The sequence below is a fragment of the Neofelis nebulosa genome, chromosome 5 (assembly GCF_028018385.1).
Source record: "Neofelis nebulosa isolate mNeoNeb1 chromosome 5, mNeoNeb1.pri, whole genome shotgun sequence".
Lineage (NCBI taxonomy): Eukaryota > Metazoa > Chordata > Mammalia > Carnivora > Felidae > Neofelis > Neofelis nebulosa.
In genome coordinates this window covers 131,542,420-131,567,142 of record NC_080786.1, presented here as the reverse complement: position 1 = coordinate 131,567,142, position 24,723 = coordinate 131,542,420, and the positions used below count along the sequence as shown (strand labels likewise).

Genomic DNA, 24,723 nt, shown 5'->3' with positions numbered 1-24,723 from the left:
TTCTGGATTTACAGCATTGAGATAAAATCTCTGGGTGTAGTGACTGTGGTCATAGCATATTCTTATCTTTTGATCCTCATTTTCTATAAAATTGTAATGGTTCTACAATTTCAAGTTATCCATTCCAGCTCATCTATATGAAAATAGGATTTAAGAGCCAAGATTATAGTTTTTCTGAAAATCAAGGTGATTGGAGAGCTGTTTTGTTTTGTTTTGTTTTTAAACTGTGTTCTAGTGAGACAAGCCACGTGACCAATTTATAGATACAATCCCTTTTGCGCAATTAGCTCAAGGCTATCCATTCAACTGTAACCATCTAAAAGTAGACACTACCAGATTTCCTAGGTTATGGATCATTTTGAATATAATTTCATCTGGTTTTGGGAAATAAAGCTCACAAAAGTACTTCAAATGTGTCTTTTTCTGTCTTATGAAAGCAGGCACAATGCAGTGCTGAGTGCAATATGGCTACAGTAACCTTTTTGGTACATTTAAACTTTGCATATGTTTAAATGCATCCTATATAAGGATTTTATGTAGATAATCATATCAATTACAAACAATTGCAAGTTTGTTTTGTTTGTATTAACCATGTTCCATTTACTTGTGAGATCTGCTAGTTCCAATACAATGTTGAATTTAAATGGTGAGAACAAGCACTCTCATCTCATACCTAATATCATGGAGAAGATTTTTATCAACGTTTTTTATTTATTTTTGGGACAGAGAGAGACAGAGCATGAACGGGGAGGGGCAGAGAGAGAGGGAGACACAGAATCGGAAACAGGCTCCAGGCTCCGAGCCATCAGCCCAGAGCCTGACGCGGGGCTCGAACTCACAGACCGCAAGATTGTGACCTGGCTGAAGTCAGACGCTTAACCGACTGCGCCACCCAGGCGCCCCATGGAGAAGATTTTTAAAGTCTCACCATTAAATTTTTGTTTTCTGTAGTCTTTTATTTTATTGTTTTTATTTTTTTCATGTTTATTTACTTTCGAGAGACAGACTGAGCGTGAGCAGGGGAGTGGCAGAGACAGGAGGAGACACAGAATCTGAAACAGGCTCCAGGCTCTGAGCTGTCAGCGCAGAGCCTGACGGGAAGCTCCAACTAATGAACCGTGAGATCATGACCTGAGCTGAACTCGGACACTTAACCGACTGAGCCACCCAGGCCCCCTGGTAGTCTTTTAATAAATAGCTTGTAGACCTATAGAGCTATCAAAATTTAGCACAGGAATCAAAAATTACTCTAGGTGATATAAGGAGGGAGAAACTTCAAAAACACTTGAAGTGTCCTTGGAAGAATTGGAGAAGGGAGATTTGGGGAGGCCGATGCTAAAATTTTGTTTCAAGTTCACCTACCATAGGTGTCATCAGAGGTCAGTAAATTTGCAGCTGGTGCTGTCACTGTTGCCATTACCACAGCTGCTTTACCACAGATTTGGTACCACAAATCTGGTACCAAAAAGGGAGACTCGTGAGTAAGGAATCAATAAATCCTGTTGGCTCTTGCTTGTTTACTATCTCTGCCAAAGGAAGACGGTCTCTGCTTTTGTATCAGTCAGGGTCTAGCAAAAAGCACAGTAGTTACCTGAAGAGATACAACTGAACATCAATATCTTAAAGCTAAGTCTAAGGTGGTTAACAATGTCACGTGAAAGGGGAAAAAAACCCACTAAAATCATAAAACATAGAAATAGTAACTTCAGGAAGCAGTGACCACTCCTAGGTCAAGATGAACAAAGACAGGGTTGGAATTACTAAAATTTAAAAGCTCTAAGGAAGAGATTTGTAGAAGTGAAACTCAGACATCTGAAGAGATGGAGATAGTGGGCTGGTGCCTCGTTTCTCGGCAGAGTAATGAGGCTATTTCTGGAAGTTGTGGAAATAAAATCCCAACCAGATTCAACTGTAGCTAAGGAAAGGAAATACCTCTGCTGGGTGTAGTAACAGTGCCAGTGTGCCCGTGTAGGAAGGAGTTAATATGGCAGCTCTGATGTTACCCTTTGAAGAACTTGCTTGTAAGGGTGGCATATGGAAACTTGACTTTGGAATTTTTCCTGTTACTAAATCATAAGACTGTTTTGCATGCCTTGGGCACTAAACCCTGCTGTACCAGCTTATCGAAATTGTTTGTGCAAACAATGTGATTCATAGTAAATACCTGCTTTTCTTCTGGGAGTCTGGAACTTTGGAAATCATGGCTTGTTGTGTAGGGAAAAAGTGCCAATGTGACCAGCCCCCAATGAAAATCCTGGACTCAGAGTGACATCAGCATCATGGCAGGAGAAGACATTTCTTCTTTTTGGTCCTCATTTCAACAGCAAAAATTCAGCATCCATCCACAGTCACAGTCCCTCTGTGGGAGCCATGGAATCCAGCACCATGTGCCGAGGGACATGGGCAGGAGTTGTGCCCAACTGTGCATTGGCCCACAGGCAGACAAACATTGTGGATGTCCTAGTTGTGGACTCTGCAGTGATTTATGAACAGTTCTTGCCCTTCAGCTGTTGTCCAGGAACTCCTGGAAAACTGTCTTAGAAAATCACCCATGGACAAGGGGGTCTTTGTGGAAGTCCAGGTTTCCTGAGAAGTTCCAGCACATTGCTGGAGCAAAAACAAAACAAACAAACAAACAAACGAAAGTATGTCTGGATACATAGGAGAGGGCAAGAGGAATAGTTCTACTTTACCTAAATTTCCCATTCCCCAGGGTGACACATCTCAGAGCCAAGAGAGATTTTCTTGGCCCATGATTTGTCCCACAGGGGAAAGGGAGAGCATGTGAAAGAATATCCTGCTTACCCAAGATGTTGCCAAAGGAGCTCATTTCTGTCTTGCCCATTAGACATTACCAAATCCTGAGCTACATGACTAGAGGGTGGAAAAAGGTTGGGAGAACAACGGATAGGACTCTTGGGGGGGCATAAAAGGATATGGATCCTACTAATTGCATTATGGACTCCATCAAAGAGCCTACCTATGAGCCACTGGGAACATCTCATCCATGAATCTCCTGAAACTAGTAACATGAAAAAATATGAAGATGTACAACACACTGGTAATGGTACATATAAAGTCAAACTTAGAACATTCTAATACTGTAATATGGTGGAATGTTAAACACTCAACTCTAGTACAAAGGTTAAAGAGTAAGAGTATTAAAAATAACTACAAGTACAATAATTTGTTAAAAAGTACACAATATGAAAAGAGGTAAATTGTGGTATAAAAAACATAAAAAGATGGAGTAAACGTGTAAAGTTTTTGTATGCAATGCAAGTTAAGTTGTTACCAGCACATAATAGACTGCTATATTTATAAGATGTTTTATGTAAGCCTCAGGGAAACCACAAAGCAAAAACCTGTAATAGATTCACAAAAGATAAAGGGAAGGGAATCAAAGCATACAACTGCAGAAAATCTACAAAGGAGGGCAGCAAGAGAGGAAGAAAGGAACAAGCGAACTATAAAATATCCAGAAAACAATTAATGAGATGTCATTAGTAAGTCCTCACCTATCAATAATTTGCTAAATATAAACGGATTGGATTATTCAATCATAAGACATAAAGTGGCTGGATGCACTTTAAAAAAATACCTGACCGTATGCTACCCACAAAAGGTAGCTTTAAGGACACACATAAGAATGGCAAAGGATAGTCCATGCAAGGGGAAACCCAAAGAGGGCAGGGGCAGCCATATTCATATCAGACAAAATAGACTTTAAGCCAAAAATAGTAACAAGTGACAAAGAGGTTCATCATAGGGGGATCAATTCATCAAGAGGATGTAATGATCATAAATATATATGCGTCCAACATTGGAGTACCTAAATATATTCAAAAAATACCAAGAGCTATGAAGGGAGAAGTATACAATAATATAACAGTAGAGGACGTCAATACCCCACTTTCAACAATGGGTACATCATTCAGACAAGAAAAATAAGTAAATATTGCACTTGAACCATACTTCAGACTAAATGGACCTAACAAACATATACAGAACATTTCATTCACTAGCAGCAGAATACACATTCTTCTCAAGTGCACACAGAACATTCTCCAGAATAGATCATATCCTGAGGTACTGTTCATTTTTCCTTAATATTTTTTTGTCTCTGTTCTTCAAAGTGGGTAATTTATACTGATTTATTTTCAGGTTCACTATTTCTTTCTTCTGCCATGTCTAATTTTTCTATCAAGCCAATCTAGGAAAGTTTTCATTTTAATAACCATATTTTTTTTAGAATTTCTGTATAGATTATCTGTTTATTCATTGATATTTTCCTTTACTTATTTAACCATGTTTATTATTTTTGAACATATTTATAATAGCTACCTTGTAATCCTTGCCTGTTAATCCAATATCTGAGACCACTCAGAGTCTGTTTATTGACTGACTCCTTTTCCTGAGTAAAAATTCATACATTCTTGGGGTTTTTTTTTATATAGATGAATTTGGGGTTAAAACGTGCAAATTACAGATAATACATTGCAGCAACTCTAGAGTCATTATATTCTTCCAAAGATGGGAGTTTTCTTTTATTTCTGGTGGTGCTTAGTTGCTGGGAATCAATCTACAAATTTTTTTCCACCCCCCAATTTTTCATGATATACAGCTGTGTATCTATCTACCTTATGTCTTCCCACTGCTGCTTTTTCAGCCTACCCCCCTGTTGCTCAGACACTAGAATCACCATTCTGTTGTTTTCTTATTTCTAGGAGTTTTCCTAATTTTCATCTGTTTCGCAAGTTTTGCCTTAACTTAATTTTGTCACTTGAGGATTTTTGCAACCCAGGCTACGCATGGTTAGACAATGCATTCGGTAAAGAAAAGCATCAGACTCACAAATCTGGATCCACACCATTTTATCTTCAGACAGTAGATCTCTCTCTAGTTTCTCCTGACTTTTCCACAACCATCCCTCTGCTTTTCAAATACATGAATAGTTTTGCCAAAGATTTGGCATCTAGTGCTCTGAATTGGGTACCACTCCTTCCTACGTGTTCCCATTACTCCCTTCGTCTGCTTGCTCCCTTAATTAAGAACCATGGAACTTTAGGGATGCCTCAGTGGCTCAGTTGGTTAAGCTTCCAACTACGGCCCAGGTCATGATCTCACAGTTTGTGAGTTCGAGCCCTGCCTTGACAGCTGTGCTGACATCCCGGAGCCTGGAACCTGCTTCGGGTTCTGTGTCTCCCTCTCTCTCTGCCCCTCCCCTGTTCATGTTCTTTCTCTCTCAAAAATAAATAATGAAACATTTCAAAAAATTAAAAAAAAAAAAAAAGAAAAGAACCATGGAATTTTATACCTGGAAAGTATCTTAGAAAAAGTATAATCGCCTCATTTTAGAAGAACCAGAGGAAGCCTCAGAAGGTGAGATGAGTGGCCCAGGGCCACAGAACCAGTTAGCGGCTTGGTTTCCTGATTTAGTTGTGATAACTACCGTGATGCCTGTACCAGAGGCACTGGATGGTTCCAATGCAGTTGGAGAGTGCCAAATAAATGAAAGATACCATCCCAACCTGAGGTATGCCCATACTGGGTTTTTTTCAGAGAGATAATATGTGCATAGTAAAGTGAATTGTGAGCAATTACAAAAGCAACTTAACTTTTAGTGTAGAATAATATAAAACTAACTAAATATAGACGGGAGAGTTTTAGGGCTACAAGCTCAGGCAAACCTAATGTGTATTACTTGGCCTTAAAACCCTAGCAAAGGGGAAATTTTTAATACATCAGAAATCCATGTAGTATTACTGTATTTCTTCAGACTACGAATGCACAGTGCCAGTAGATGCATCATTTCTGTGGCACTGGTAAGTGTCAGAAGGGCTTTTGAAATTTTGACAAGTTAAATTTTTTTAAGTGCTTGGCTTTCTGTGGCTCTCTCTGTTATGAATCCTCTATGAATCTCCTGTGATAGAGCATCGGATCACATTGCTTGGTGTGCAAGATATAAGAACTAATTTTTAGGAAACTTTAGCTTCTTCTTCATCCTTGAATCTTTGGGCCTATTAATAGGAAAGACATAAATTTTTTTCTAGAAGATTCTAATGTATTATGAAAGCTCTTACTTGTGTATGAACAACAGAAATTTGTTCTACTTATTTGTTCCATGTAGCCTACTTTTTATAATGAAATGACATAGGCATAGAGTTCAAGTGTGCTACTGAAAAAAAACGGAATTGATGAGTTAAACAAGGAAGAGAATAAGTAAAAAAAAATGCTATGTAATTTTATGTAAATGTTTAGTGTTTATTAATTTGAAGCATATACTATAATTTTAAGACTAAATTTACATGCAACGCCAGTTGTTACTTTTACAGATATGATCCATTTAGGTTTTGCTTAAAATCTTTGGATGGCTTATAATATGAACGAGTTTAAATTAATTACCATATTATAAAAACAATGCTTTTCAAACTCCAGGAGCAATTAAATTTGTGTTATTGAATCAAATCGTTTATTTGCATAAGAATCTTTATAGATTAAGAATCTTAATTTTCCAACCCTTTTGCAAAATTCTTCAGCTAGATGGCAGGAAGGCAGCATTGTTACTTTGTCAAGTGGTCCAAAAAAATCTTTTGACTCACAGAAATGAAACTACCCTACCATCCTCTCCATCCAAAAAGAAGGGAAGCATTTTAAAGCTAGAAGAAGTAATGCTTTGGGACTGAGAGACTCATTGAACCAAAAGCCTTCTCTGAAGTGTCATTTATAAACAGGCAGAGCGTTGTGGAGATATTCATAGAGTGGGTCTTCAAATGGTCACAAACTTATTTAGGCAAACGCTTGCTGAGGTTAGTATTTATTGCCTGGGAAATAAAGTGACTACAAGATAGTTGCATGGTTCTAAGTGGAGAAGCTTGTCTATAATCTGGTCCAGAAATCAGCAAAGAGGGGTTTGTTGATAGCGGTTCAGCTTGAGTGTTACCTGTTAGGATCAAAAGACGAATATTATGCTCAAAAGTAAATTAAGGGAATTTTATTTTGTTTTTGACAGTTAATCGTTAAATTGAAAACAAGATCAGGGAAAAGGAAATATTTTAGGCAGATCCAAGAACCTACATTTGATACACTCTTCCCCCAAAGAGCCCTAATTGCTATGCCTATTGGCTTGGCTATGGCCATTGATTTGGGAATATGTTCCTTGAATTTCCACATTTCAAAGCAGATCTTACTTTCTGAAAGTGCAGAAAGCTAATTATATCAGGCAACTTAAGAAGCCAAAAAAGGGCTCATTAAGATACTGAATCCAATATCTTATACATGGACTGCCCTACTTTCTTACTATGACAGTGGGTTTGTGGTTTTAACCATCTTCTCTCTATACATTACATGGAATACTATGTAGATATATGCAAATATTAATGTGGGAAGTAGATTAGTTTATAGTACTGACTAAGAACTTGAAGATCTGGGACACAAAACAGGGACATTTTCATGAAGCATAAAGTGAGCTAAGGAAAACCAAGTCTAGGTGACATCTGTGGCCTGGGTGGTAAGTATTCCTGGAAGAGAGAGGAGAAAGGGAAGACAGTAAAGATGAATGGCATAGTGTTTCTCCTTGGGTTTGTAGAAAGGGATATTTGGATAAAGGTAGGTCACCTTAAAAATGCATGTTGAGGGGCACCTGGGTGGCTCAGTCAGTTAAGCTGAGGTTAACTTCAGCGCAGGTTATGATCTTACAGTTTGTGAGTCTGAGCCCTGTGTTGGGCTCTGTGCTGGCAGCTCAGAACCTGGAGCCTGCTTTAGATCTGTGTCTCCCTCTCTCTCTGCCCCTACTCCACTCATGCTCGTGCTCTGTTTCTCTTTCAAAACTACATAAACTGAAAAAAAATTTTTTAAAGAAAAGTCATGTTGGTATCACTCAATGGAAGTTAAGAAGCTGACTGAGAAAACATATATATATATATATATATATATATATATATATATGATGTAAGTACATATATTATTTATTATATATTATATATGTACTTATATAAGTAAAGATAATATATATCTATCTATATCATGTAAGTAATAATAAATCATATATATATGATATATATATATATATATATGAGATAATTTTTTTATTGTGAATGACTAAAAATGTCACTTGGAAATAAAGGGCATGTACAGAAACGGGTTGAGAACACAATGGTTGGAAAAGGAGGGGCTATAAATACAGCAATCTACACATTACATATCTCAGAGGAACAAACTCCTGCACACACAGGTTTTATAATACCAGATGGTCTATTTGTTTACAGTATTAAAAAAAATCTAGAATTAGCTACAGGGGTATGTATATCATATGTATACATACACAGATTGATTAGTATGAAAGTGATATATATTATCTTTTAAAAAATTCTTACCCACTCTGTGCTACAGATAAATTAATTTCATTCTTTTTGTAGACATTAACATTTCATTTTGGTAGCATTATATATATATATATATATATATATATATATATATATATATAGTTGGTATTATATAGATATATTCTATCTGTAAGAGTAAATGCTTGATATATAAATATGTAACACCTCTTTTTTTTTGCAAGTCAAACTGACAAAAATCCATATTTCTAAACCCACAGATTTTTGTGGTGGATCATATTTCTTACATTAATTTCACAGGTAGTAGTTTTTTAGCTGAAGTTCAAATAACATACTACTTATGTCAGTTTAGAGATCAATAGTGTGAACTTCTGATACGGAAGAACTATAGAAATAACAAGTGCAGCTTCTGTTTTTAAAATGGCCTCTGTGCATCATACCGCTAGTCCCAAATGGAGACCAAGAAAGCAAGGTCATTTTAAATCTCTACGTACATCTTGCTTTCCTGGCTTAACACTAATCATTCACTGTGTCCTGCATATCGGAAGGGAGAGGATGAAGGATATAGAAGAACGCACTTTGAAAACATGTACTCAATGTTGCATATCCAAAAGCCCCCAGGGGATTAAACAATCAGAAAGCCCTACATCATTTGCATTTTAATGGATAAAAATAAGAGTTGAAACATTTCTTTACACTTAAACTACCGTGAAAAATCTTGTGTAGTTAATAGGACTGAAGTGGTGGGAGGCGGAGGAAGAAACAGAGACTCTATGAAATTTAAGGAAAATTCATTTCCTTTACCGAACTGGAGCGGGGCTGATTAAGTCAAAGTGCCTGACTCTGCTAGAGACACATTTTCCTAATGAAAAGTATTGTAACTTCAGACCTTTCACATTTTCCATGAATAGATGTCATTACTCATTATCACATTTATCATTACTTGTAAAACAATGAGGTGGCAGCAGGGGGGAAAGGACTAAAATAGAGTTGAAAAAAATTCAGTACTGGCTTCGGTAGGTTAAGTGAAGGCTTTTGTGAAAAAGCAAAAACAACCTTCATGCTTACTCCATCATACCTTTGGAAAAGTGATATGATGTAGGGGGCCAATTTTAGGAAAAGAAGAGTGACCACGGCTACTCTCTTCTCTAAATATGAATTAGAAATGATAAAGAAATTGACTGGTCTAATTCTGAAATAGATAATGAGTTGTTTAAGTGATAATTACTGAATCTCTTTATTTTTGGAAACCCATTAACAGGTATCTCTTTAGTCTTAGAAAAAAACCTTTATAAATATTGAATTGTGCTATCCCATATACAAATTTCTTTCAAATTATGGAATCTGACTAATTTCACAGGAACTCCTTGGTATTAATTAGCTTTATGATTTAATCAACTAAAGACATCATTTATTAATTTCAATTTGAAAAGCCAGGAAAAAAAAGAGTATCACCTTATTATCTTTAGTCAAAGTTCTTTAAACGTTCATATGCGTCAGACATTGAAAAAAAGGTGCCCGCAAGCCTTGTGAGTTTCTCCAATTCAAAGAACAGGATTTATCAATGGGTAGCTGCAGCAGGTCTTAGAGTAAACTCTTACTGCCAAACTAGAGAATACAAAGGGTTTGACTAGTTTTGTAATGAAGACACAATGGCCATTTGTTGAATTTTTAGTCTAGTAGGTAGGAAGAGGGAAGTAAACCCTACATTACTGTCAAGTTCAAGCAACTCCTCATTCCCAATAAATAAATCTTGACCATGTTCTTCAAACACCAAGCTGTAGTGAAATGATGAAGAGGCCCTTAAGTATACCATCTTGAATAATGAAGAAAAGTAGGAGGCCTTATATATAGATGAAAAATCCCATAGCTGGCTGGGTGCCAGAAGTTCTAGCAAGACCCCATTCAGAACATGTAGAGATTTTCAGATGTGATTCTTATATGTTACTTGCCACTAGCTCCTCAAGATTATGAATTGTACTTGAGGTATTAGAGAAGTCGAGGATGAATTGTACTCATAAACAGAAAACATATTATAAATCAGTAGATCCATTTTCCACTTAGGATATTGGATACCCTGAACTCAAAGAGTTGATATGTGTAAAATAGGCAAATAAAGGTTGTGCAAATATTGTGGAAATGTTATTGCTTGCTTCCATTGACAGATTTATTATTAGAAATAACCATATTCACAATGTAGGACATTTCTATATCATGAAATCTGGTTTCAGAAATGTGTTCTTTCTGACTTCCTGAAGTTTTTGATGTCTGCATTCTCTTTCCTAACTACTCTAATTTATCTGCCACTAACTTTCAATACAAATATGATAAATGAAATTTTCTGCTTGTATTTTCCAAGTATTCAATTATTCAGAAGAATGAATGGAGATGGGAAGTTAAAGTTTTTAGCAATCATTCTTAATAGAAAAAGACTGATTGCATTCTTTTGTGACAATCCTGAGCATTATTTGAGTTAAAGCTACACAAGTTAGGGGCTGTTGTTTTTCTTTGTACTCATGCTATCCACACAATCAAGTTAGAAGACCTTGTGTCACAATTAGGGGGTTACCAGAAGGTGGGGTAATGATGCAGATCATCTTTCTCTTCCCAGTTTCCTAACACAAAGTCAGGTGACCATCAAAAAATGGCAGGTGTCTTGATTGCTTATCACGCTCCAACTCTGGGAAATCTTACACCCTTGAGGCTATGGATTCATAAATTTTGAAAAAATAGTATTTACTATAGTGGCATTGTCTTTAATGTCCATTTCCCCTCAAAATATGGAAGTGTTGGCCAAAGAGCAAAAATTGCCTTAGTCATTCTAAAGCCATTTTTTTCTCTTTTTAAAAGTATTTATTTATTTATTTATTTATTTATTTAAAGAGATTGAGAGAGAGAGAGAGAGAGAGAGAGAGAGACAATCCCAAGCAGACCCTGTAGCACTAGTGCAGAGTCCGTTGTGGAGCTCAAACTCACGAACCGCAAGATCATGACCCGAGCCAAAGTTGGATACTTAACCAACTGAACCACCAGGATGCCCCGATCTAAGGCCATCTCTGCATGTCAAATAGAAAGAAACTTATATCTGCATTCTTTAGCAAGAAAATTCAATCGGAAAAAAAAAAAAATACCAGTCCTATGTATGCACTAATTTTTTAGGGAAAAATACTACAATAATAAACTTCAAATCAAAATTAACCCAAAACTACTAAAATAAAGGTTAAAAAATAGTGGAATCTGCTTATGTTTGCATGGTTTATTGTTTTTTTCAAACATCTGGCACATTTTCTGGCAGAGTACAGGTCCTTAATGATTCATTCATTTAACAAGTATCCGCTGAGGGTCATCTATGATCCAGGACCTGTGTAAAGTTAGCGAAATGCACTTTTATGTAAGAGCAGTCATGGTTTATTCCTTCATGGAGCTTATAGTCTAGTGGAAGAAACAGATGGATATAATATTCATACCAATAAATTTATATAAAATATAACTCTGTGTAAAATTATAATGTGTTAAGCACTATAGATGGGATGGTTTATAATGCTTATAATGTTTATAGAAAGTGTAAAATAGAGAAGTTTAACCTAGTCGGAGGACATTGGAAAGGTTTTTTTGAGGAAGCAGGTGTAAGTGGAAGAAGGGGTCCCTTAATTATGGTTACATTCTAATGAAATTGATGCAGATTGAAGGAGAAGTTTAAATATATGAGAAAGGAGAGGACAATTTTATTAATATAAAAGGTACAAAGTTAGACTGGTAACTATCTGGATATTTTGAGTTCGAGGTGTCTGGAATACTCGACATGGAGGAATTGGAGAGGTAGGTCTGTAGCTTAGCAGAAAAGCCTCAACAGTAGAAACTAATTTAGAGAATCTTTAGTATATGAATTATAGTTAAAAGACTTTGGAATTGCCTCAGGAATAATGAATTATATGACTTTCCGAATATGTTCCCTCTCCAACTTTTATCTACATCCTAACCCCTGGAATCTGTGACTATTAGCTAAATGCAAAAGAGATTTTGTAGACGTGATTAAATTAGGATACTTTAAGTTAAAACTAAGATTGTCCTGGGTTATCTGGTGGGCCTGATATAATGCTCCTTATAAGACAGACTCAGGAGGAATCAAAGTCAAGAGAAAGCAATGTGATTATTGAAACAGAGGTTGAAGTATTGCTCTTTGAAGATGGAGGAAAGAACAACAAGGTAAGAAACACAGGTGGCCACTAGAAACTGGAAAAGGAAAGGAAACTGATTCTTCCCTCAGAAAATCCAGAAGACACCAGCCTTTCTAACACCTTGACTTTAGCCCAGTGAAACTGTTTTGGACTTCTGACCTCCATTAACCATAAAGGAATAAATTTATGTTTTAAGTTTGTGATCAGTTTGTTATAGCAACAAAAGGAAACTAATAGATATGGAGAGGGAAAAAGAGGGCAGAAGATGAAATCTGAGGCAAGACTCCCCACTAGGAATAATGGGAGGAGAATGTTCTAGTGCAGAAGACCCCAGGAAGCAAAACCAAGGAAAGGTGGACTCACGGAAACCAAGAGAGCGAACATTTCTAGGAGAATGGAGTTGTTGGTAAGAGGTGATTAGAATCATAGACTCACCTAGTCATAGGTGATTAGGATCTGTACTGGATAGGGAAGGACGGTAGAGTGAGAGGGGATGATAAGCTGGAGAAAGGTAGAGGCTGGACGTGGAAGACTAAGAACAGTGGGAGACTGGATGGATAGGGTTGTTGTGATCAGAGTAGAATACTGGAATTGAAGATCGTGGAGGCAAGTGCTGATTCAGCCTCGAAATGCAGAGAGGACTGGAGATGAGCTGATCCACAGGTGTACTGACCTTCAGAATAATGGTGGGTCTTAGAGCTTGAAGAAAGACTGGCCATTAAGTGCCTGATTTACCGAATTTGTGTTCTCACTGAATCATTGTGTTCTCGTCACTGCACTGAGTGCAGCAATCACAAGGAATTTTCTTCTGCTTTTAAACGATATATTCATACTTTTTTTTGAGATGGAATCTTATCTTTTCATTTTGCTTACACATGGCTGGCTGGGTTCTAATACTTAATTTCCCTTAAAAATTAAAGTGTCCAACACTGCACTGCATTTTCTGGATCCATCCTTTTTTGTTTTCCCAAGCTAGAGTCTCAAAGCTGAATATTTCATGTTCTGGTCAATTTTCTGTAGCCCGATGGTTGGGAGGAGGGAAGGTGGTCATGCACATGGGATAGCTCAGATGAAGTGTCATGGAATCTTTATTAGAACTCAGGGCTCTACTCTCTCCTCTGCCCTCTGCCCTGGCTTTGTTCTAGAGTAACTCTACCTAGTGGAAGATACTGTAGGTCAAGATCCTTTCACTGTGTAACCCTGGAGCTTTTACTTCTATCAGAGGTACCCTGTAGTTCCTTTCTCCTGACTTCATCCACTTTTCTCCTGGAGCACTTTCCACTAGTGTTCAATCCAAAGAAAAAGATTGAATTTTCTTGACACCATTTATATGGCATTTTTCTTCCCCTTCCGGAAACCTTTCTTTGTAGTTAGTTTATTAGATTGCATTATGTTATTTTCTTGTTCTTGTTTGTGGCTGTGGGTGAACATTTTTGATTAGGTTTTATTTATTTATTTTTTTCTTTTGTTTTTCTCACTTTGTTAAATTCCATGGGACAGAAATTAAATGATGCAGTTGTAATCTACCACCTTCCCCTGGATGCTTATAAACAACATTTCTCTGGTTACGTATATTTATTATTTAGAAAAGGAAGTCAATCCACCAAAATTATATTTCAGATGCAGGACTAATTATTTTTATGAAGCTGAATTTATTATAGATACAGCTAGAACTAACTTGTGTTTTTAATTTCCTTAAAGTGCTTTGATTGTGTAGTGATTGGAGCAGTAAAAACCAAATATAAATAAGTACTTGCACCTGACAAATAATTTATAAATATTTTACGTGTACTGTGACCATATTTATTTATGTACAGATAATACATAGTCAGACTATCTCTACAAATAAAAATGCTGACCACACAAAGTTGTAATTCATAGGTATTACATGTCTCTTCTCTCTCGGGTTATATTCCTCTGCATCCTTTCCCGTAATTATTTCCTTAACTCATGGCTGTCAGTTCTACTTTAAGACAAAAGCCAAGAAAATGTAGTTTTTGAGTTTGTGCCAGTAAGTTTTTCTGCCTTGGAGAAAATAATATTTCTAACTGTATATTACGGTTTTTATCATTCTGATGTTCTAAGTTAGAAACAATTGTCTGTTCTTGCTGAACTTTACATAAGCATATGTGAAGTGAGAAGCTAAGAAGAGAGACTATAATCACAATATTGCATAAAAAAATAAAGGCCAATGGAGCACCTGGGTGGCTCAGTCAGTTAAGAATCTGACTTTGGCTCAGGTCATGATCTCACGGTTTGTGGGTTCGAGCCCCGCGTCCGGCTGTGTGCTGACAGCTCAGAGCCTGGAGTCAGCTTCAGATTCTGTCTCCCTTTCTCTCTGCCCCTCCCCTGCTTGTGCTCTGTCTCTGTCTCCCTCAAAAATAAATAATAAAACATTTTTTAAAATTAAAAGAAAAATGCCAAGGGGCGCCTGGGTGGTTAAGCCTCCAGCTCTTGGTTTCAGCTTAGGTCATGATCTTGAGGTTTGTGAGTTTGAACCCCGCATCAGACTCCATGCTGACAGTGAGGAGCCTATTTGGGATTGTCTTTCTTTCCCTCTCATGCTCTCTCTCTCTCTCTCTCTCTCTCTCAAAATAAATAAATACACTAAAAAGAAATGCCAAGTGAGTTAATTCAGATGCTAACACTGTATATACAGTCCCTATTTAATTCAACTCAGGATTGCCATTTAATCCTCTTTTAGTTGATACACCCTTGCTATGAATGGGTGTTCCAACATTTGAGGAAGACACAAAAGAGTGTATCTCATAGGGTCAGAATGAGACAAAAATATGTCCAAGTCATACACACACCTACACACACATAGTGAATTGAAATAAAAGTGGTCAGGTGACTGTGATACTGGCAATGACTGGTAGCTTTGTGACTGTCATCCTGCCCTGCTTGCTCTCTCTAGCACAAAACTGTTTCTGTGTATACTAGGGGCACCTGGGGGGCTCAGTCAGTTAAGCGGCTGAGTCTTGATTTCAGCTCAGGTCATGATCTCAGTGTTCACAGGATTGAGCCCTGCATCAGGCTCTGCACCTGCTTGGGATTCTCATTCTCTCTCTCTCTGCCCCTCCTCCATGCTCACTCCCTCTCTCAAAATAAAAAAATAAACTTTACAAAAAAAACCCCTGCTTCAGTGATGCTACCATGTCATCGGTTATATATAAAGGAATGCCTACTACAAATGTCTTTCATTTATTTTTGTTGTTCCAAGAAGCAAAAGACTGGCAGGAAGCCTGGATTTATTTCATTAACATTATGTCAAGTCCCACCAACAAACAAAAACTGACAGTATGCGTGAACCATAAAAAAGATCCTAATGTTATTCTGCCCTTTGATCGTTGGGATCTGTAATTATTAATAAAAAAAATCAAGAAAGCGCAATAACTTCTAAACATTACATTTCAATCTAGGAGAAGTTGCTAATGAGATACCACTGAAGACTCAGTGGGTAATTCCAGATGCATGTTACCTTAAGACGATTTTTTTTTTTAGTGTCTATTCAAGAGGGTAAAGTCATCTGAGTTTAGTTTACTTTTAGAATCCCAAGGTGGGGTCCTTCTTCTTTCGTTTTCTTGAGACAGTCCACATTGTGCTTGCATATACCACGAATACTAGGTAAGGATATGCATAAAGAGATGCAATTTGTAAAGATTTGTACCATTTCATTGTGGAGGATTGCTAACCCTGGTCAAAATACATTAGTTCCAGTGCTCAAGTCCTACCAGATCTGGCAGCATTAGTAATGGATGAGGCATGTTTTTATGTGACTCTTCTGTATCTTAGGAGTGGCTGGAATACACTTTGACATGACAACATATGTCAGCTAGTACCTCTGTAATCTCTCTGAAATATTTTTGTATGCTCAAGTTACTTATGTAATGTTTTGTAAGATAGAGCTGTTGTAAAGATGTTACAGATGTTTACAGATGTAAAGATGTTGGGCGCTGCATATTGTCACTGGAGAATTGATTTGAGTTTTCAGTAACCTCTGCCTTATAAAGCTACAGAGAAGTAAATTTTGAAGTGTCGGCCCTCTCCTCTCTGCCCCCACTACCATAAACCTGCACATATCTCATTATACTGTGACTGACATAATCTCCAATTTTCTCCAGGTTAATTCTGAATAACTGAGTGGTAAATTTATGTAACTGAAGTAGGTAAAATAATTAAGTGTTGTTTCATGGCCAACTTTGCAGTCCATTGAGGCAAAAATTAAAATGGCTGACTCACAAAGAAAGGAAGGGAACAACTAATTTGGTCCTATTTATTAATTGAGCAACTACTTCTGTAATTGGGTAGGTATCTCATTAAATAGTCAATGAAATCACCTTAGGCATCATCTTACTCCTAAATGGGATGTAGACATTGACTACTAGACTAGGAAATTATTTTGTATTTTGTTTAGTGAGTTTGTGGTCAGTAAAATTTCTTACCACTTCAGTGAAAGTTTATTTATTTATCTTAGCTGAAGATGCAGGTTGTACATAATTAGATTTATTGGCTTTAATTTTCTTCTTTTGGAGAAGCATCTGAGTGGTTCAGTTGGTTAAGCGTCTGAGTTTTGATTTCTGTTCAGGTCACAATCAGGGTTCGTGAGATCTAGCCTCACGCCGGGTCAGCACTGACAGCATCGAGCCTGATTGGGATTCTCTCTCTTCCTCTCTCTCTGCCCCTCCCCCCACACACTCTCTCTCAAAGTAAATAAATAAATTAAAAAAAAAACTTTCCTTTTATTTATTTATTTATTTTTTTGTAAAGCTTCTGGTCCTTTGCAAACTCTTACAAAAATTTGAAGAAAAAGGAATCCTTCCAAACTCATTTTATGAGGTCAGCACTATTCTGCTACCAAAACCAGGCAAGGACAATAAAAAATATATATAGACCAATGTCTTTGATGAATATAGATGTATAAATCTTCAAAAATATTAGAAAACTGAATTCAACAATCCATTCAAAGGATGATACACCATGATCAAGTGGGATTTATTCCAGAGGTGCAAAGATGGTTCAACATCTACAGATAATTTAATGTGATACATCACATTAATGAAAAGAAAGATAAAAACCATATAATCATCTCAAGAGATGTAGAAGAAGTGGTTGACAAAATTCAACATCCATTTATGATAAAACCACTCAAAATGTGAAGATAGAGGAAAAACTCCTCAACATCACACAGGTCACATATGACAAACCCACAGAAAACACCACACTCAACAGTGGAAAGCTGAAACCTTTTCCTTTAAGATCAGGAACAATAGAAGGATGCCCAGTTTCACCACTTTTATTCAACATAGTGCTGGAAGTGCTGGCTGTGGTAATTAGGCAAGAAAAAGAAATAAAAGGCATCTGCATAGGACAGAAAGAAGTAAAACTATCACTATTTGCAAATGACATAATGATATAGACAATCCTAAAGACCTTACCCAAAAACTCTTAGAATTAATAAATAAATTCAGTAAAGCTGTAGGATAAAAAGTTGCTATATAGAAATTGATTGTATCTTTGTATACTACTGATGAACTATCAGAAAGAGAAATTAAGAAAATAATCTCATTTATAATGGCATGAAAAAGAATAAAATGCCTATGAATAAATTTAACCAAGGAGGTAAAATAGCTGTACACTGAAAACTGTAAGGGATTGGTTAAAGAAATTGAAGAAGATACAAATAAATTGAAAGATATTTTCTGCTCATGGATTGGAAGATTAAAATTTTTAAAAATGTCCATACTATCCAAAGCAATCTATAAATTCAGTGCAATCCTTATCAAAATTCCAATGACATTTTTCACAGAACTATAACAAATAATTTTAAAATTTGTATGGAACCACTAAAGACCCTGAATAGCCAAAGCAATTTGGAGAAGGAGGAACAAAGCTGGAAGTATTACCTTCCCTGATTTCAAACTATACTATAAAGTTATAGTAATCAAACAATAGGGTGTTGTCAGACAACAGACATATAGATCAATGGAACAGAGTGGAGAGCCCAGAAATAAGTGCATGTATATAAGGGCAATAATTTACCACAAGGAGTCAAGAGTATACAATGGGGAAAGGATAATCTGTTCAATAAAAGTGCTGGGAAAACTGGATGCAGTCACATAAAGAAAACTAAAATTGGACCCTTATCTTATACCATATATAAAAATCAACTCAAAATGGATTAAAGACTTGAAAGTAAGACCTAAAACCACAAAACTCCTAGAAGAAAACATAGGAACTTAGCTCCTTGACGTAGCTCTTGGCAATATGTTTTTTTTGGCTATAATTCTACAGGCAATGGCAACAAAAGCAAAAATAAACACACGAGACTACGTCAAACTAAAAAGCTCCTGCACAGTGAAGGAAACCATCAACAAAATAAAAAGGTAATCTGAATGTGAGAAGATATTTTCAAATCATATATCCAATAAAGGGCTGATATCCAAAAGATATAGAGCTGATATACCTCAATAGCAAATGAACAGGCAATCCGATCAAAAAATGGGCAGAGGATCTGAATAGATATTTTCCCAAAGAAGATCTATAAGTGGCCAACAGGCATGTGAAAAAGATGCTCAACATTACTAATTAGCAGGGAAATGCAAATCAAAATCTCAATGAGATATCATCTCAAACCTGTCAGAATGGCTAGTATCATAAAGACAAGAAATAACTGGGGCACCTGGGTGGCTCAATCAGTTAAGCATCAGACTTCGTTTCAGGTCATGATCTCACAGTTTGTGGGTTTGAGCCCCGCATTGGGCTCTGTGCTGACAGCTCAGAGCCTGGAGACTGCTTTGGATTCTCTGTCTCCCTCTTTTTCTGCCCCTCCCCTGCTTGTGCTCTGTCTCTTTCTCTCAAAAATAAATAAACATCAAAAAAAAAAACACCAAAAATCTTAAAGACAGGAAAAAACAAGCATTGGTGAGGATATGGAGAAAAAGGGACTCCTTGAGCAGTGTTGGTGAGAATGTAAATTGGTGCAGCCACAGTGGAAAACAGTATGGAGATTCCTCAACAAAATTAAATATGGAACTCACATATGATCCAGCAATCCCACCTCTGAATATTTATCTGAAAAAAATAAAGATATTACTTTTAAAAGACTTATGCCTCCCTATGTTTATTGCAGCATTCGTTACAACAGTCAAGACATGGAAACAACCTGAGTGTCGACAGATGAATAGATAAAAGAGATGTGCCCACAATGGGGCACTACTCAGCCATAAAGAAGAGGAAAATCTTGCCATTTGTGACAACATGGATGAATATTGAGGGTATTATGCTAAGTGAAATAAGTCAGACAGAGAAAGATGAATACCGTATGAATCCACTTATGGATGGAATTTAAAAAACAAAACAAAACAAAATTCCTAAGTACGAAAAACAAAAGAGTGGTTACCAGAGAAGAAGGGAGTTGAGAGTAGGCAAGAACAGGTGAAAGATGTCAATTGTGCGGTAAGGGATGGTAACTAGACTTCCTGTGGTCTGTCTCTTTGAAGTGTATGAAAATATCAAATTATTATGTTGTATACCTGAAGCTAATATAACTTTATATACCCATTTTACCTAAGTTTTAAAAAAAAGTTCCTGAATTGGACTAAAAGTGGCTCTGAGTGTCCTGAGCCATTTAAAATAACTTACATATTTAGAAAAGGATCATTGCTGTGGCAATCACAGTAAGCATGAGAGTTTTGAAACACAACAGTTTTTATTGCTCTGGGCTTATCTTTGCTAATTCAAGTAAAAAGACTAATATTTCCTGAAAAAGAAATGCAGATGGGAATTTAGTGCCTAGGAGAGTGGGGGGGACAGGCAACATCCCTTTGAGCGGCAGAGCTAGGATGTCTGAAACTTCCACATCGGAGTTCCTTTAATCCCCTTCAGGCCCAACCTGAACACACAGTCCTTGGTTCTTTGCAAGAATGCAGACTGTTGACTTTCACCAAACCCTGGCCAATTACTATCAAGAGAAATGTCCCCAAACCAGTTATTTAACCCTAACCAAAGTGATTTTGGAATTTAGATTTTTTCACATAATTATTCAAAATCTTCAGACAGATTATAATACTATGGCTAAATGCCAGTCATTGTTATCAACGTTATGTTAAAAAGTCTGAATGTGTTGGAGAAGCATGATAAAGTGTTCACAGGTAAAATATTTGAATGATTGAAATTTGCTTTCAGCATGTGTGATAGGGAGGGTAGATGAAGCAATATTGGCAAGATGTTGACACCTGGGGCTCATGGAACCTTTCTCTCTACTTTTGATTACGTTTCAAAGTTTCCATAATAAAAAAGTGAGGAAGCCAGAGTATGATGTTATGATATGGATAACAGCACCTTTGGGTTCTAGGCACAATATAAACACTAACTAATGGAAAATCTCAGAAGAGATACATTCTTTAGTTATATTGTGCTCTTATATTAAACAAATAAAGTTATCAAGTAAAATGCCTTTCTTAGGGTAGCAGAGGTAGGTTGAGGGTGCTCTCCTTTTCACCGTTAGTCAGCACTTATTGAACATGCCAGATCAAATAATGGGTCCTAATCATGCGAGTAGGAATAAGGCATATCGCAGCCCATGGAGGAAACCGGTAACATAGACAGATAATCATAAAACAATGTCATTAAAAAGTGGGAGGGAAGGCCATAGCATGTTTTTTTTTTTTTAAGGTGTTGTGAGCCACATGAATGATAGCAGGATGAATAAAACTAGCACATACTGCTGAAGGAAAAATAAATGGTTGAGGGTTGCTAGAGTTTATTCAAGGTAGGAGAAATGAGAGAGATGGAGAGGCAGGCAGCGAACAACCTGCAGGCGATAGAGAGAGAGAGCCACTGAAAGGTTATAATGTAGGGGATGTGGGGTGGAGGGTAGGTTTGAGCAGACAACGTTGGAAACAGGGAAGACGGAAAGGCATCTGTGGTAGTCCACCAGGCAAGAGACAAAGAGAACTCGAACTGGATCCAGACTTTGTGGGGGAAGGATAGTAAGAAAGGGTAGGGGGGTTCAGCCCAGGGTAGTATTACAGAAATAAAACCCTATAGATGCTTTCCTTTCCCTACTTCTCTTCTCTCATCCTTCTTAAATCTTTTCCCATACCCCTTTTCTTTCCTTGGCCTCTTTCAGCTTCTCCTTTCGGTCATTTTTGTCAAGTCTTGTGCAAAGCTTAAATATTTAAAAATTTGTTTTGTATACTCATATACATACATATGGAACAGAACTAGAAATACCAAATATATGTAACTAAAAAAAAAAGTTTCCTTTTCTGCCTTCCTCGCTTCTCAGCTACTTCTCAACTTCTTACCTCGATGGAGACGGTTGTTGTTCCTTCGAAGGTTCTTGTGTAGTTGCTTCAGAGGCATATCATGCACTTATAACCAGACATACATACTTGTAAAGATTTTTCAAAATAACTTGTGTGGGAAGATTTTGTGTGTACATACTTGACATGTTAATTAGCATGCGAGTTGCGCTGGATTAAAATCTTACTAATTAATTTGATGGGTCATTTGATTACATAGAGCCTTCATTTGATTACATGCTGGCCTTCTTTTGCATAAAAAAATGAGCTCACCAAGGATACTCACATGAATAATCTTTGGAAGATGAAAAGGGTTAAATTAAACTATCTGAACCTTTCCCTTTCTAGTGGATATGAATATTAATCTAATGTCTATGTGGAATCTTGATTAACTTTCAAAAACATCAGCAAACCATTTTTTTTGCCTATGAAGAGATTTGCTTACATAACAACATATTATCTTGCTAAAAATTCTCTATCTTAACTGTCAAATAAGTGAGATCATAATTAATTGGTTTTATTTTTTTCTTTTTAAGTCAAAGAGAAAACCTTTGACGTTTCTTCAGTGGTAGGTTGTGGCTTTTCCATGTAGTAAACACCGCAGTTTCTATTTTCACCTTGGGTGCACTGCAGTGAAACCCTTCCTGTAATAGTTCCTGGAAGAGCAGAATATATGAGCCTTTCATAAATAAATATTAGTACATTAGTCTTCTTCCAGCCCCAGCCAGATTTTCCTGGCTGCTTCTTTCCCCAGGTGGCCAGAAGAATACAATCCCTGATACCAGAGTTTGGCGGCTTCACATACATATCTGATCAACAGGAACACTCCCGCTCAGATAATGTTCTTGTATTTCTGTTGGTGAAATATGGTATAGTGGTTATCTGATACGCATAATAAAATAACTTCATACACGATTAAAATCATTATTTCTGAATTTGCGGTAGCATTTACCTCTAAGGAAGTCTTTGTGGTGTCTAAATGTGGTGTCTCTCCTGATCGGATGGGGGGCCCCCAAATGTGGGGTGAAGATGGGGTGGAAGCCTTCGGCGCTGGAGGGGAAAGAATTCACCGGAGGCAGAGCAAAGGAGAAAGAAGTTTATTGAATACACCGTGAAGGATGCGCTGGCAGGAGAGCAAAAGAAAGGCTCTCTGCCACCCGGCAGTGGGTGGGGGCTGTTTCTAAAGAGTGAATGTGAGGAAGTATGGCGACTTGTGGAATTTTCCCTTTTTTGGTAACTGCGCCTAGATGTAAGTAGCCCATTGGTCAGTTAGGGCCACTGGGTGTTTTGAGGTCGGTCCACTCAAGCCTGTTTGCCTAAAAGTGGCCTCTACAGTCTTCTTTAACAAATCCTTGCTCAAGGAATAAATCCTTTAACTACAGAAACATTTAGACTAAAAATAATGATTATGATTACACCATGTTCAAATTCTGGCTATTTCTTAATGTGATTTGCAGTTCTAAATGCTTGAAACCACATTGAGATAATTAAAGAGAATAAAAATTCCCAAAAATGTTAAGCACACATGGTCAAATTATACTTTTCCCCAATAGGAAGCTAGCTACCATACTCCAGAATACCATAATTTTCTTATATTTCAAACAAAAGCAGTCAAATTTACTGGGTATCCAATTAATGTTAATGTTATTTTACAAAATCAATTTGTTTTTACATGTTGCAACTGAAATTCTATTTTTATACTACACATATTTTACTGAATTATTGAATAATACCTTCTGCACCAATTCTTTAGAATGTAAGTTTATCTGTTTTATTCATTGCTGTAGTCCCAGCTTAGAACATAGTAAGTCCTCAATAATTATTTTTAAATCAACAAATACATTATATATGATCCATATTTCTGTAAGAGTATTTATTTTCTTCATCACACATTGTATATCTTTTTTCAACTTTGATTGTTTTTTCTTTGTTGTAGAAAAAAAGCTCTGCAGTACAGGATAAAAAAGATAAGATTAAAAAAAAAGTTTGCTTGGTTAACTCATTTTGTCCCAGTTGCATGAAGCCTCATATAGAAAAATATTTAGTTTAATGGTTTTATTATTTTCTTAAAAACCTTACTTTAATGTTTATTTTGAGAAAGACAGAGAGAATGAGTGGGGGAGGGGCAGAAAGAGAGGGAGACACAGAATCTAAAGCTGGCTCCGGGTTCTGACCATCAGCACAGAGCCTGATGTGAGACTTGAACTCATGAACTGTGAGATCATGACCTGAGCCAAAGTCAGACGCTTAACCAACTGAGCCACCCAGGAGCCACTAGTTGCATTATTTTCTGTACCTCATTTCCCTACTTCAGGTTGACTGTAATAATGGAAAAGTTGAGAACTGCAGCCATTCCCCACCATCCAGGTAAGAATGGATTCTAATTAGAAAAAAAAAGAAAGAAAGAAAGAAAGAAAGAAAGAAAGAAAGAAAGAAAGAAAGAAAGAAAGAGCATGAGGGACAGAGAGATAGGAACAGAAGATATAGACTGATATTGGGAGAGAGTCTTGCTTATGTTAATAGGATTGCCATTAATGTGCCTTTTAATACAAAGTGCCCTACATTACTCTACATAGTTCATCATAAGCTAATGAAAGAGGTGCTTTAATTAGGAAGATAATAAGTGATTCAGAGACAAAAGGGAAGGATTCCAAACCATCACATCCATACACATGGACAGCTGCCAAGAGGCTTTTGGGACAGGGTACAAGGGAGTAAGCTGCATAACACTTCAATAACTAGGAATCAAGGGAGGTGACAGTGTCCTCAAAGGAAAGGCACACCCGTAAGGTGTTAAAATATCATGAGCCTCTACTGTGAGACAAAATATTAAGCCAATTTAACCTCTTGTAATTGCCAGAAGCAAATCAGAGCATCTCAAATTTTGGAACAAGT

General features: G+C 36.8%; 1 long non-coding RNA gene across 1 annotated transcript; it reads right to left on the bottom strand.

The window, feature by feature from the left end:
• Positions 1-1,689: 1,689 nt before the first annotated feature.
• On the bottom strand, positions 1,690-21,931 carry LOC131511450 (uncharacterized). Its single transcript, XR_009261533.1, has 3 exons — positions 21,832-21,931; positions 2,981-3,016; positions 1,690-2,607 (listed from the first exon to the last, which is right to left on the bottom strand). It is a non-coding gene; the product is annotated as an uncharacterized LOC131511450 (long non-coding RNA).
• Between the last annotated feature and the right edge of the window lie 2,792 nt (positions 21,932-24,723).